Source organism: Musca autumnalis, unplaced genomic scaffold (assembly GCF_047663935.1).
Source record: "Musca autumnalis isolate F117 unplaced genomic scaffold, ASM4766393v1 scaffold_1, whole genome shotgun sequence".
Taxonomy (NCBI): domain Eukaryota; kingdom Metazoa; phylum Arthropoda; class Insecta; order Diptera; family Muscidae; genus Musca; species Musca autumnalis.
The window spans coordinates 251,693,967-251,707,903 of NW_027411644.1; the positions used below are offsets into that span (position 1 = coordinate 251,693,967).

Consider the following 13,937-nt stretch of genomic DNA (forward strand, 5'->3'; position numbering starts at 1 on the left):
AAGGGTTAACATGGGAAACGGTATGGAAAGAACACACATTTTTACACATGTAATTTCATAAACTTAAAAAAAATTTAAACAGACTGAACGGGACAGGTACAATATAGACTGAAAGAAGACACTCTCGGGCGTCATTTACGTTGAATACGAAACCTTGTTCCATATTGTTCCCGAAATGTTCTATTCCTGGCCTCTAAGTGTAATAATTATGTACCTACTCCATGTTTTGTCAATGTATTTTACAGCCATAGGCTGTATGTAGGTATATAAATTTGTTGACTTTGTCCAGTTGGTAATAAAAGATGAGTCATCGTTAGAAGCTTCCACATCGTAGTTATTCTTTCCGCATTTTTTATGAACATAGTCCCATAGCAATACTAGGCGCAGTGGTAGAGGAAGGCCATTTAACGGGTTTCGTTCAAATTTTAAGCTCCAGTCTAAATGTTTTCGAAAACATATGTATTTTTCTTATTTCATTAACATTGTCAATTTTTCATGAACGCCACTGATTTATTTTAAAATAAGAATTAAAATATTGTTTTGAATTCCAATAAACCTAAACTACAAGGTGGCGCAAAAGTAAACTTCCGATGTTTTTTGGCTGTAATTTAAAAAAAATGAAAAACTTTGATTCTTCTTGTGGATTATTTCTATTTGATATTTTAATTTTTTTTAAGTTCATGTTGAGAATATGCTGTCAGATGAATGGCCGCCGCCACAGTTTATTGTCATTTGAGCCCCTTTTTATGGCATTTTCCATCACTTTGGCCCACACTTCCGGCGATAGGTCCTCACATTCTTGACGGATATTGTCTTTAAGAGCTGAAAGAGTCTGAGGCTTGTTGACATAAACCCGCGACTTCAAAAAGCCCCACAAAAAGAAATCTGGACGAATCTGCGACGAAATTCACGTTGTGCCAAAGTCACCGACCGATTATTGGTCAAATAAATAGTCACCAATATTCCGCGTTCTGTAACATTGTTTATTAACGTGTATTTCGCATGTGTTTACTACACAAATCTCAAAACATAACTGACATTAGGGGCCAATCGCAAAATTTATAGCATTTTCTGATAGGAGGATTACTTTTATGTCACCTTGTATGTTCAGATTCCCCAATGTTATGTGATGTTTTTGCAAACAAAGATCTCCCCATATTTGACAAACATTTTTTTATTTGTTTTTTGCTTTTGGACTGAATTTGTATACAAATAACATTCATATATGTCGACAAATATGTATTGAAAGTTAATTCATAATTGTGATATTTAATGGAAAATGCCATTAGTGCAGTAACAATAAGATCTCATCAGCAATATTCAAACACTCACACACAAATATGTATGTTGGTATGTTTATCTAACCAGAGGGAGACACTTGAATGGACAAATGATGTTGATCAGCATCAGCACCAGTCAGGTTTTTTGTTTATTTCTGGTGCAAAACTCTGTGAGTATTTCAAAGTCAAACCTAGTCAAAAATGTTTGTGCATTCATAACAACATTGTTTGAGATCCAAACAAGTTATCCGGCCACCTTAGTAGAGCCATAGCAGCCGCCAACACATTAAACCTTTTTGAATGGGACCTCAAATACCGAGCTACAAATACTCTGCTGTGTAGCTCCAAACTAAATAGTTCAAGTTTTTTTTGTGTCTTATGTTTGGAGCTGAAAAAAGCCCCAGCTTTAAAAATAAACAAGCCGTTAGTCAGTCAGACAGTTAGTCACTAATAATATTTTATGATTATTTAAAACACATTGTGCCACTTGGCGGCTGACAGGTTCGTTAAAAAAGCAAGCCCTTCAAAATAAAAAAAAAAACAACAACAACGACTAATTTGAAAACTCTACTAAAACTACTAAATAGTTACCGCCGATCAGCCCGTTTGCTTTTAGTTTTGCTTTTTTATTTACACAGCACAAACGTTATTGCTTCACTAAATATTGTTATTGCAGCAGCTGTAGACGCTGCTGCTGCATGACACAGACATTTTACAGCGGATGCAGTCAAATTCAAATAATGCATTAGGGCCAGAGTTTCCCAATTCGAATGGAGTTAAATCAGCCATTTAGGCATAACATTTAAATGTGAATGGATGCACGCATGTTTGTGAGAAAGGCTTTAAGTTCGACCGGAACTTTATATACCCTTCACCACAAACTGTATTGAATTAAGTAAAACAATTAGTTTGCTTTCGTTTATGAAAGTACTCAGCTATTCTTCATGATAAGGAGCAGAATATCTTATCTGACGAAAATAACTTTATATTGACAATTGTCTTGCACTTCAGAAGGAAAATGTAGCAGAACCCTCTAAAAAAGCTCACATGGGGCGTCATTGTTGTTCTTTCCAAAATATGGACCAATATTTACAATTTTCCGAATTCCAAAAATCAAAACCTTTTTTTGTGAGTAAGTTCTCTATCTTCTGGGAACACAAAATTAAAGTTCGGTAGAAATATGTATCTAAAACTGACTAACTGATTTTTTGCAAGGAATGTGGAGATACCAAATTTCAGTCATTTCGATTCAATAATGTGGCTAAAACATTCAGAATACCGAAAATCGGGAGTACCGTTCTATGAAACAAAAAAAAAAAAACATTGTTCCACAACATCCCATACGGGACAAGGGAGACTTCTCTCATATCAATGAGTGCACCCCGATTCATATTTAGCTCAATGACATGGGACCTACTGTTTATCGCCGAGTCCGAACGGCGTGTCTTAAGACACCACTTGTGGAGAAGTTTTTCAAGGCTGAAATACTCAGGAAATGTCGCCAACATTACTCAGGGGTATTTTGCCACCGTTGAAAAATGTTTGATATTGCCTGGCGGGGGAATCGAACCACCGACCTTCTGCGTGCAAGGCGGGCGTGCATACCATTGCACCACGGTGGCACCCGTACTATGAAGCTGTATCAAAACATCGACCTGTAATAAGAAATTTCTGTTGCAAAGTTTTGTAACTCCAACGAATACTAAATACCAAATTTCAGTCATTTATGTAGAATAGTGTGCACGGTGCTCTTGAACCAACTTGAAATGAAGGGAGCTTACATCTGGAAAGTTTTTGCGGATTCTGAAACTACAATATTCATAGATGAAAAAATCAAAAAACCAAAAAAATCAGCGGAACGCTTTTTAAATAAATCGAAGACAAAGTTCACATTTTTAGAGTTTTTTTGGTTTTTACAATTGTGCTCGGAAACCATGAGACCTATCGAAATGGGGTTAGCAGTGAAAATTCTCAACAAGATTGGCCTTTATGGTATTATCGTAGGTTTTACTGGTTTTGAGATATAAAAGTTCAAATTGGGACAATGCACTGCCTGTATCGCCTCCTTATAAAACAATGTCATGTTCGGCGCGCCTTAACGAACTCTAAATAAAAACCGCTTACACCTCGGAAGTTTTTGCGGATTCTAAAACAGCAATGTTCATTGATGATTTATAAGGAGACGATACAGTCAGTGAATTGTCCCAATCTGATCTCCTGTATCTCAAAAATGGTAAAACCTAAAGGGCAATCTTGTAGAGAATTTTCGGGTCAGCTTTTTTCGGTCAGTTTTTGCAGTTCTACAGGGTTTTGGGGTCAGCTGCTCAATTCGGCACTGGACCTTCGGGTTTACAGTTCTACAGGGCCTTCGGGTCAGATATTCCACTCTGCACTGAACCTTCAGGTTTTTCAGTTCTACAGGGCTTTCGAGTCAGATGTTCAATTCGGTACTGTACCTTTGGTCTTACAGTTCTTCAGGTCCTTCGGGTCAGCCATTCCCCTCGGCACTGGACCTTTGTGTTTTTCAGTTCTACAGGGCTTTCGTGTCAGCAGATCAATTCGGCACCTTGGGGACAGCTGTTCCACACGGCACTGGACCTTCGGGTTTATAGTTCAACATGGCCTTCGGGTTTGCTGTTCAGTTCGTCACTGGACCTTCGGGTTCATAGTTCTACAGGACCTTCAGTAGTGTGATTCTCTAACTCATTTTTTTTAGTTAACGACAAATGTCGGTAAAATTAAAATGCTTATAATTTTGGTAATTAACGATGTTCTTCAGTAAGTTGGCGACGAATAAAAAGCAGTCGTAAAGTTCTACCGATAGCAAGAGTGTTGTCAACTTTTATTTGATCTTTTCATTCCAAATTTTGCGTTTTAAAATTACCGATTTTTGTCGGTAACTCAAGAAATGAGTTAGAGAATCACACTACTGGTCAGCTGTTCCACTCGGCATTGAACCTTCGGGTTTGCAGTTCTATAGGGCCTTCGGGTCAGCTGTTTCACTGTTTGGGTAATAGTAGTACATTGTAGAAGCTAGACCGTAGCCCTAGACAAACACCAGAGCGACGAATCGATCGTGTCAACACCCGTACCCATCGTATTCCAGGACATCGATACCCGAGGGTTAAACACCTTCCTTCCCCGAGTATCAACAGCCGAACGCCGTATCTATAGTGTTCCCGAACATCAACAGCCGAACGCAAAATAAATCGGATCGACGAGCATCATCAGCCGAACACCGAATCCATCCTATTCCCGAACATCAACACCTGGACACCAAATCCATGAGCCCCCGAGCATCAGTAGCCGAACGCCGAATCCACTATGTTCCCGAACCTTATCACCCGGACTCCTAATCCACCTGGTTTCCGATTATCTACAAACCGTCATCCCGATTACCTGTGAACCGTCGTCTTCATAGCAGATACCCGATCATCTACAACCCGTCATCCCGATTACCTACAAACCGTCATCAATATACCAGGTTTTCGAATATCTACGAACCACCAGCGAAACCACCGTGTCCTGATATCCAACAAACCCTTCAGCAACCACCGATTCAGACGAGCCATCCGAACACTTATCACGAAACACCCCAACTGGCAAGCTCCAGTTAACCTAACCACCTTCACGCCAACGATCGATCCATAATCCATACCCATTGAACATATTCTTATTGTATAGCCCCAACAAAGACAAATACCAAATATTAGCCATTTCGATGCGATATTGAGCCCACAACCTTCAAAATACCGAAAATCGGGTGGTATCCTTCTATGGGGACTCTATGAAAACGTGTACCTATACTCAAAATTCTTTTCAGGAATGTTCTATACCTCCATCAAAGAATAAATATCAAATATCATTTATTTTGGTTTGATAATGGTGCTACAACTTTCAAAATACCGAAGATCGGGAGGGACAGTTCTATGGGGGCTATACCGATAAATTTCAGGTGGAAAGTTTTATACCCCGACGAAGACAAAATACCAAATATCAGCACTTTCGGTGCGATATTTAGTCCACAATCTTCAAAGTAACGAAAATCGAGAGGTACCCTTCTATGGGGACCATATGATATCTTGGACCTATACTCACAATTCCCTTCTGGAATGTTTTATACCCCCATCGAAGACTTACAGCCTGCTTCTGTATGTCGAAACGAAAATGTGTGCGAATGAAAAACTACCAAACTCGTGTGTGTGTTTTCAAATTTGTTTTTGTTTTGAAGCAAAAGCAAAGGTAATAGTATTTCGAAAGCTAAAGTGTGGGTGTAATTCATTCGCACACATTTTCGACATACAGAAACAGGCCCTTAGAATAAAATGTTAGCCATTTCGGTTTGTTAATGATGCTGAAAGTTTCAACATACAGAAAATCGAGAGTTACCGTTCTATGGGGGATATTCGAAGACGTTGACCTACACCTACAAATTTCAAGTTGAACGTTTTATACCCCCGTTTTATATTGCCGTCTAGGGAGTTCAGAACATTTTTCTCACATACATATGTAGGAAATAGCTGCGGATATTAGAATGCCAAGGTAATTGGTGATCGGAGTTATGCTACCATCGATCATGACATTCAGGTCAGTGTTCACTTCCGCGGACCACGTGGTGAATAGGATGGCCGAAGATTTGGTGGGGTATATTTGCATATTCTTTGCGAGGTAAAAGGGTGCAAGATCAGTCAAATAGGAGTTCAACCTTTTATAAATGACTTCAGGGAAGGCAATTGACTACATGATCGTACAATCACCCGCACATGTTATGATCTCAATGCCGTCGGGGGTGGATGTAAAACAGTTCCGGAGATACAACCCTAACTTGTTTCACTTTATGAGGCTTTATCTTCTTGTTCGCGAATTCCAAGTACGACTTTCAAAATTGGTCGGAGAGTAGCCTGCTCAATGTCCTCAAACAGCGTGGAGTGTTTTACAGTATAAAAGGCGTCTGATATGTCGAGCGCCACTAACACTCTCCTATTCCGCGGCTTGTTCTGGACTGGGCAAATATGTGTAGAGATGGCGTGCAACGCTGTGCTGCTTACCGGACCCATACTGATGGTCTGCAACTAAAAAACTATTTCTGATGCTGGGGAGGATTAAAGCCTCAAGAGTCTTCGCTACGAGCAACAAAAGCGAAACCAGTCTGTACGATTCACCTTTGCTGGCATCCTGGAATAGCTTCGGTGAGTTTGAACTCCCATCAGGTTTCATCAGTGCCCAACGCTTTGGATGGCATTCGCAATATCATCCATTGTAAATTGTGATGGTTCCTCCTCGACAGGAAGAAATTTAATGCGACGTTGTACTCTTCTATTCACCTTGACAGGTCAAGACTTGTACCACTCAGTTAGACCAAAAATAAGCCTTCTTTGTGGGAATCTCTGCATAAGGAGGCAAACCTTTAGGCCTTTAACAATTTGCAATGATTTAACACCAATGTTTTTTTTTCAACTTCTCACTCAAAATGCAATTTTCAGTACATTGTAACATAGGCATAGCCTGCAGTTGTTACGGTGTTGTGTACAATTACTCTACCTCAATTGTTCCGATGGCGAGATGTAATTTAAAATTCTGTTAATGCGATTCATTTTAGTTTTCGCCAAATCATTTGATTGTTCATTAGAGAATGACTATTGAATTTTGACATTACAAATGAACATTTTTTTCCTTTGAGGGGGAATGTGTGAATTGCATTCAAATGTTATAGAATTTAAATTTTTACATCATAATCGAACTTTTATTTATTAGAGAACTGATGAGAATTTGCTACGAGATGGAAAAATTCAGCGTAAGCATTTGTTAGCGATTACACACAATTCACTGTTCCAAGCCAGAGTTCGCATTCATTTAATGAATTGTATGTAGACACGGTGCTCTTGAATCAACTTTAAATGAAAGGAGCTTACATTTGGGCAGTTTTTGCGGATTCTGAAACTACAATTTTCATAGATAAGTTTAAAGTTAGTTAATGCGCACCGTACATGAAATTGTTACAGTGTTTTATGTAACTTGCTTTGGCGTCCGTTTAGTTCAAATCTGGCAACTCAATTTTGACACAGTTGCAGTTGACCAATCGGACTAAAACTTTGCACACTTTTCAGATTTGGATGACAATACATAAATATGATGAAATTTCTCAAATAAAACGCTTGCATTTAAATTATAAATGGTGGCAAAATTAAACGGCAAGCGTTTATTGAGGCTAAGCGACAAATTATTTCAGTTCAGGAGCACCGTGTACACCATCATCCATTATTATTATTATTATTATTATTATTATTATTATTATTATTATTATTATTATTTTTTTTCAGTATTTTCAAAGTTTTAGCCACATTATCCCATAAATGACTGAAATTTACCTCTTAGTCTTCGCTGGGTGTATACAACTTTTCACCAGAATTTTTCGGTATAGGTAAAACAGAGTGGTACCTCCCGATTTTCGGTAGGTTTTGGACTAAACTTTTCGATACAAGTTACTTAAGTACACAATTGGTTTTGGAACAGAGCAATTGTCATTGCCATCAACTTTAAGTTTCATTTTGGAAATTGTTCATTTATCTCTTCATCATACCCTCATCATTTATGCTAACGAGGGTTTATACACTTTCATACGGGGAAAATGTACCTTATCGAAATAATGGTTTTAGATCCCAAGTATGTTTGGACGAAATCCCTTTCAAACAATTTGAAGTTGATTTAGCCATGTCCGTCCGCCTGTCTGGCTGGTTGGAGCGTACGATAACTCTACAACGGATCAAATGATTCGGTCCAAAATTTGGCTTTCGCAATATTTTGTTCAAACTTAGCTTAATTTCGTTCCACTCCTTCCGGTACCTCCCCCACAAAAGTTCGAAAATGTTCGGAAAATTTGTGAGCATGATAACTCTTGAAGTCCATACTTGGTCCATACTTTGCACATCGTGTAATTTCGACCAAACTTAAATAAAGTTCCAGTATGGACTCAATCTGCCCATTCCTTCGGGGACCTCCCACACAACATTTCCGAATAGTTCAGTTTAGGAGTTGCTCTCTAATCGCTTTGATTTTTGCTGTAGCAACTTGTATTCACTGCCTCCCATACGACGGTACAAGTTTCATCAGGTGAAAGTCCATACTTCCTGAGAAAGTAGCCTGAAAGTTGCCAAAAGCTCCTGTGACACTGCGTGTAGTGGTTGGAGCGCAAGATAACTCTCGAAAGGATTTGCCGATTCGGTCCAAAATTTGGTCTTCGTAATATTTTGTTCAATTTTAAGTTAGAAGATAAGCTATATCGGTCCAATACTTCAGGTACCTCCCCCACAAAGTTTTTTTCAGAGGCAAGCCCATACTTCTTTTGAAAACAGCCCGAAAGGGGTAAAAAAAAAAGCACGATAACACCCGAACCGATCAACCAATTTTGTCCAAACTTTGGATCTCCTAATATTTTGTCCAAATTTAGTATAACTTCTAAAATGGCCCATATAGGTCCTCTTCTTAGGGTACCTCTGCCACAAAAGTTCAACGTTTGTGCCTAAGTGCAGTTAAGGCTCTGTTAAAAGATAGTTTGTAAATGTATACCGAAGGTGTTTGTTGTGGTCCTGTTTAGAACAATATTATGTTATCCGTGCATACTGGTCAAAAATGTATACGATGACCCAATGAAACGACTAGGGGGCGCGATATCTATCCGAAGGATATGACTCCCTAAATAAGATCCACTTCCATAATGAACTATGTCGGTCCATTCATTCAAGCACCTCCTCCGCAGCACTTTTTAAATTTAATCCTAATAAAGGGCCACAAAATTCTGAAAGACCCCAGACATAGGCTGAGGGTATATCTCTGTCGGCAAAGCCGGCTGATACTTTTTTACTTGTTATACCCTCAGCATTTATGCTAGCGAGGGTATATACACTTTCATACGGGCAAAATGTGCCTCATAGAAATAATGGTTGTTGACCCCAAGTATGTTTGGACGAAATGTGTTTCAGACAATTTGGAGTTGATTTAGCCATGTCCGTCTGTCTGTCTGGCTGGATCGCACGATAACGGATTAACTGATTCGGTCCAAAATTTAAATTTCGTAATATTTTGTGCAAACTCAGTTTAAGTTCGAAGATGGGTCATACCGGTCTACTCCTTCCGGTACCTCCCCCACAGAAGTTCGGAAAATTTGTGCGCACGATAACTCTCGAAGGAAGTAACCGATTTGGTCCATACTTTGCACATTGTGAAATTTCTACGTAGATGAGGTTCCAATATGGACTCAATCGGTCCACTCCTTCGGGTACCTCCCATACAAAATTTCGGAAGAGTTCAGTTTAGGACCTGCTCTTGAATCGCTTTGATTTTTGTTGTAGCAACTTGTATTCACCGCCACCCATATGACAGTACAAGTTTCATAAGGGACAAGTCCATACTTCTAGAAAAAATAGCCTGAAAGATACAAAAAACCCTATGACACCGTGTGTAGTGATTGAACGGATCTGCCGATTCGGTTCAAAATGTGGCCTTCGTAATATTTTATGTGAACTTAGTTTAAGTTCGAAGACAAGCTATATCGGTCCACTTCTTCAGGTAACTCTCCCACAAAAGTTGAAAAATGTTCGGAAAAATTGTGCGCACGAAAACTCTTGATGGGAGTGACCGATTTGGTCCATACTTTACACATCCTAATATATCTACCAGATATAGATCAGGTTCGAATATGGAATATTGCCACTCCTTCGGGAACCTCCCACACAAAATTTGGATGAATTCACTTTAAGACCTGCTCTCGAATCATTCTGATTTTTGTTGAAGCATACTGCGTTCGTCCACACTTGGATATTGTATAATTTCTTCGAATATTAGATGAAATTCGAAGGTGGTGCTTATAGGTCCACTCCTTCCGGTACCTCCCCCACAAAAGTTCGAAAATATTCGCTAAAATGGTCCCCGCGATTTCTCATAGGATATTGGATCACTAAATATTGTCGAAACTTAGTTTATGTTCAAATCCAATCCTTGTGGTACCACCCACACAAATGTTCAACATTTTTGTGTGGTTAAGGGTCTGTTCGAGGATCCTTTGGACATTTTTACCGAAGGGTTTTCTAGTGGCCCTGTTTACAGCGATATTACGTTTTTCGTAGGCTAGTGTAATAAAAAGCCCTATCTATCGATATCTCCGCAATTTTTTGAGCTTTAATTCTATCCATTCTTTTGTCCGTTCATACGTCCAAAATATTTTGGAAAAAAATATTTCAATCCACACAGGCTGAGGGTATATCTCTGTCGGCAAAGCCGACTGATACTTTTTTACTTGTTATACCCTACGATTTATGCATGTCCGTCCGTCCGTCCGTTCGCAACGTACAGGTCGCATTTGTTGTCCGATTTGGGTGAAAATTGGGCCAGATCATTTTTTAGCCGTCGGAAGAACGCTATTGCTTTTGGTGAAAATCGGTTCAGATGTGGATATAGCTCCCATATATATTTTCGTCCGATTTGAGGTATTTGATGCACCAAACACGCTATATCTGTCCAATTTTGATGAAATTTGGAATTTGTGACGGAATTAGATCTATAAATAAATATACCAAATTATATCGAAATCGGCAAGGCAAGGCAAAATTTCAAAAAATAAAAAACAGGCTGAGCCCGACTGGGATTTGAACCCACGTCCTTGAAAACATATCAAAAAATGTTGTCACGGCGTGTTAGCGTTCAAAGCCAAAACTCATAACTTCAAAGGCAGCGCAAAAAAGAGTTTGTCGTGAAGAAAATACATTTCAGCGGCCAAATATCCGCGTAAATGTATAAAACACATTTGCATTTGAAAAACGAAAAGTTCTAGGGCAGAGAAGCCACTACATAGTCGATACGTCGCAAGATCTGCTTTACCACCAGTGAAACCAGGTAACCTAATTTGGTGACTATGTTGGTTGGAGTCCTTGGCTTTCCTTTTTCACTTGCAAATAATTTCCGATCATCAAGCTTAACTCTAAACGAGAAAATTAATAAAAAATATAAATTATGTTATTCTCCCATTTTCTTTGGTAAAAAATATAAATTATATTATTCTCCCATTATTTATTTCACCAACTGCATGATCCCATAAATAAAACAAACTTATACAATGTTTGAAATAAACATTTTTCACACTTAACCCGCATTTGCATTTTGTCTCAATTGTCGGGAAAAAAGGTGATGAATTAGATAGTTTTTAAATGTTATTTGTTTTGAGCAAATATTAGTAATTTTAATTTTCTAAAAATATAAATACAATACGTTGACAATTAAGATGTGTTTTACTCAATCACTTAACATCATTTTGAAAATTGTTAAACTATTAACAAATATTTTATTTGCTTAACACTAAACGGAATAATCCAGCCATAAAGGCGTGCGTTGTGTTACGAGTATTTGTTTAGAATATTTCCATTTGTTGATAAATGCGGTTAAATGTAGAAAAGTGGGAATTACTCATTACAGAGAAAAACTTTAAAACAAGTTATTGTTTTTAAATAATCGCTAGCTGCTATGTTTGATCTTTTTTCTCCATAATTATGAATCGTAGATGGATGCAAAGTGGTTTGGATGGACTGTTTAACCGCAATTTTGCTTAACTTTCCATATCGTTGTTTACGCTTTTTGCCCTCTTACTAAATGTGTTAACAACCGTTTGTTTGCATTGTTGTTTTTCGTTTTCATTCACTTTTATTTTTATTGGTTTGTTTTTTGTTGTAGTTTTTCGTCACAAATTTCTTGTCATCTTCATCGCTGCTGATCCCAATAATGTTGGTAAATATTTACACAATATTTTAGTTAGACAAATATTACAAATCAGCGCAGTGATAATTTATGTCAATTATTCGATGACTGACAACAACAATCGATTCATTTGATGAAGATGTAATGTCAACAAATATTAAGATGATTTTATTGAAAAAAAGTAGAAAAATTTACAGAATGGAGTCATTGGACTCGATGGATCATGGAACAACTCCGGTTTGATACCACTAGACCTAATGGCCAGCACCCACGTTCCAAAATGTAAAGATATCACCAAAAATCCACCACTTGGACTTTGGGACGCGGCACCATTGTTTACTACGTATTCGTATTGCAAGTATTTCTTAGGTGATCAGTAGACATCGGATTTTGCATATTTGCATATTTTTTATTAATAAAGATACGAAAATTCTGATTGGACCAAAATTCGTTTTGAAGAAAACTGAATGCAATGACAGGCTCATATTTTTTATTTTTTTGCATATTTGCATATTTTGCATATGCACAAAATATGCAAAAAATATGCAAAATATGCATAAAATATGCAAAATATGCAAAAAATATGCAAAATATGCAAGTAATTTTTTTGACAAAAATCATCAAATTAAATTTGGAAAGTCATTAAAAAGTGTTCTAAATTAAGTCTATTGTCGTTAAACGTCGATTTCTTAGCAGATTATTATGTTAATAATTATTGTTCCGCCACAGCAATAAATCTGGACTAAAAGACTTAGAAAATTTCTTATACCCCAGCCTTCTTATTACAACATAAGTTGCTTTCTGATACAAATTTGTTCAAAAACTCAATCAGAAATATCAAAATGAACGTTTCCAAATATGTTGATTGTTTCTGCTCGGCCAAATTGTCTGACAGAATAACAAATGAGCTAGATATTAAGACTAAGACAATATTGAATATTACATAAAATCTTTCATATTTTACTAAAAACATATAACATATAAAAACATATACAGGGCAATCATGAATATTTTCCGATTTTTCCGCACGGAAAATAATTTTAGAAAGTGAAACTCTTTTAAAATCAATATTTGTTAAAAGTTGAAAGCTACTAGATTCGCTTCATGATGGCATATTCTAGTCGAATCGACAAAAATATTCCCTCTTTTGGGCATAAATATGGAAAAAAATTGTGAAATTTGTGAAAGGAAACAAATTATGCACGGAATTTTTTTTTTCATGATTGCACTGATAACTATATTTTAATACCCTAAGGGTATTATGTCTTAGTGAATGAGTTTGCAACATGCAAAAGGAAACGAAATAGACCCACAGTTCCTTTTTATGATCTGCCTAGATTCGCACTTATCCATCTGGCCAGGTCTTTTTGAAAACAGAGTACAGGTCACATTTATAGACCAATTCGCATAAAAATTGGAGATTTTTTTGGCCCTAGGGCGATCCCTGTTAATTTTGGTAAGAATCGATTCAGATTTTTATAATGCACCCATATATACAGTATAATCTCGATAATCCCTATACCACAGGTTTCGGCGGTGTATCAAATTGTCCGGATTAACGAATAGTAAAGAAAATAAATTATTTTCTATGATTAAATAACTCGTGGTAGTTATATAATACTCTACGTGCTCTAAGTGTTAAAAATAGTGAGATTTTTCTATACGACAATCCGGACATTTTTATTGACATTGCCCGTATTTGTTCCTTTCCTTACTTTTTACCATGCAACAAGACTCAATTTTCCCAAATTACAGAAAACGCCAATCAGATTGTGAAAGTAGAGCTAAAAATATGACGTTTTTAAGGTATACATCAGGACGTAAGCAAAACACGGGGCAAGTGTGAAATTTTATTTTTTTTTTAGAAAATTAAGATTCCTTGAAATCTTTGCCTTTTAGGTGTATAGTGCCTTT

The 13,937-nt window shown here is 37.3% G+C and overlaps 1 protein-coding gene across 3 annotated transcripts in view; it reads right to left on the reverse strand.

Annotated features, from left to right (window-relative positions):
• Nucleotides 1–13,937, reverse strand: part of LOC141389338 (acyl-CoA Delta-9 desaturase) — a 122,457-nt gene that overhangs the window by 99,734 nt on the left and 8,786 nt on the right. Inside the window, exon 1 of one of the 3 annotated variants that reach the window (XM_073960705.1) lies at nt 1,872–1,939. The exons of the other annotated variants lie outside the window; for them this stretch is intronic. The gene's annotated coding sequence lies outside the window, so the exon portion shown is untranslated. Of the gene's footprint in view, nt 1–1,871; nt 1,940–13,937 lie in introns of those variants that run through there. 3 annotated transcript variants of the gene reach the window in all.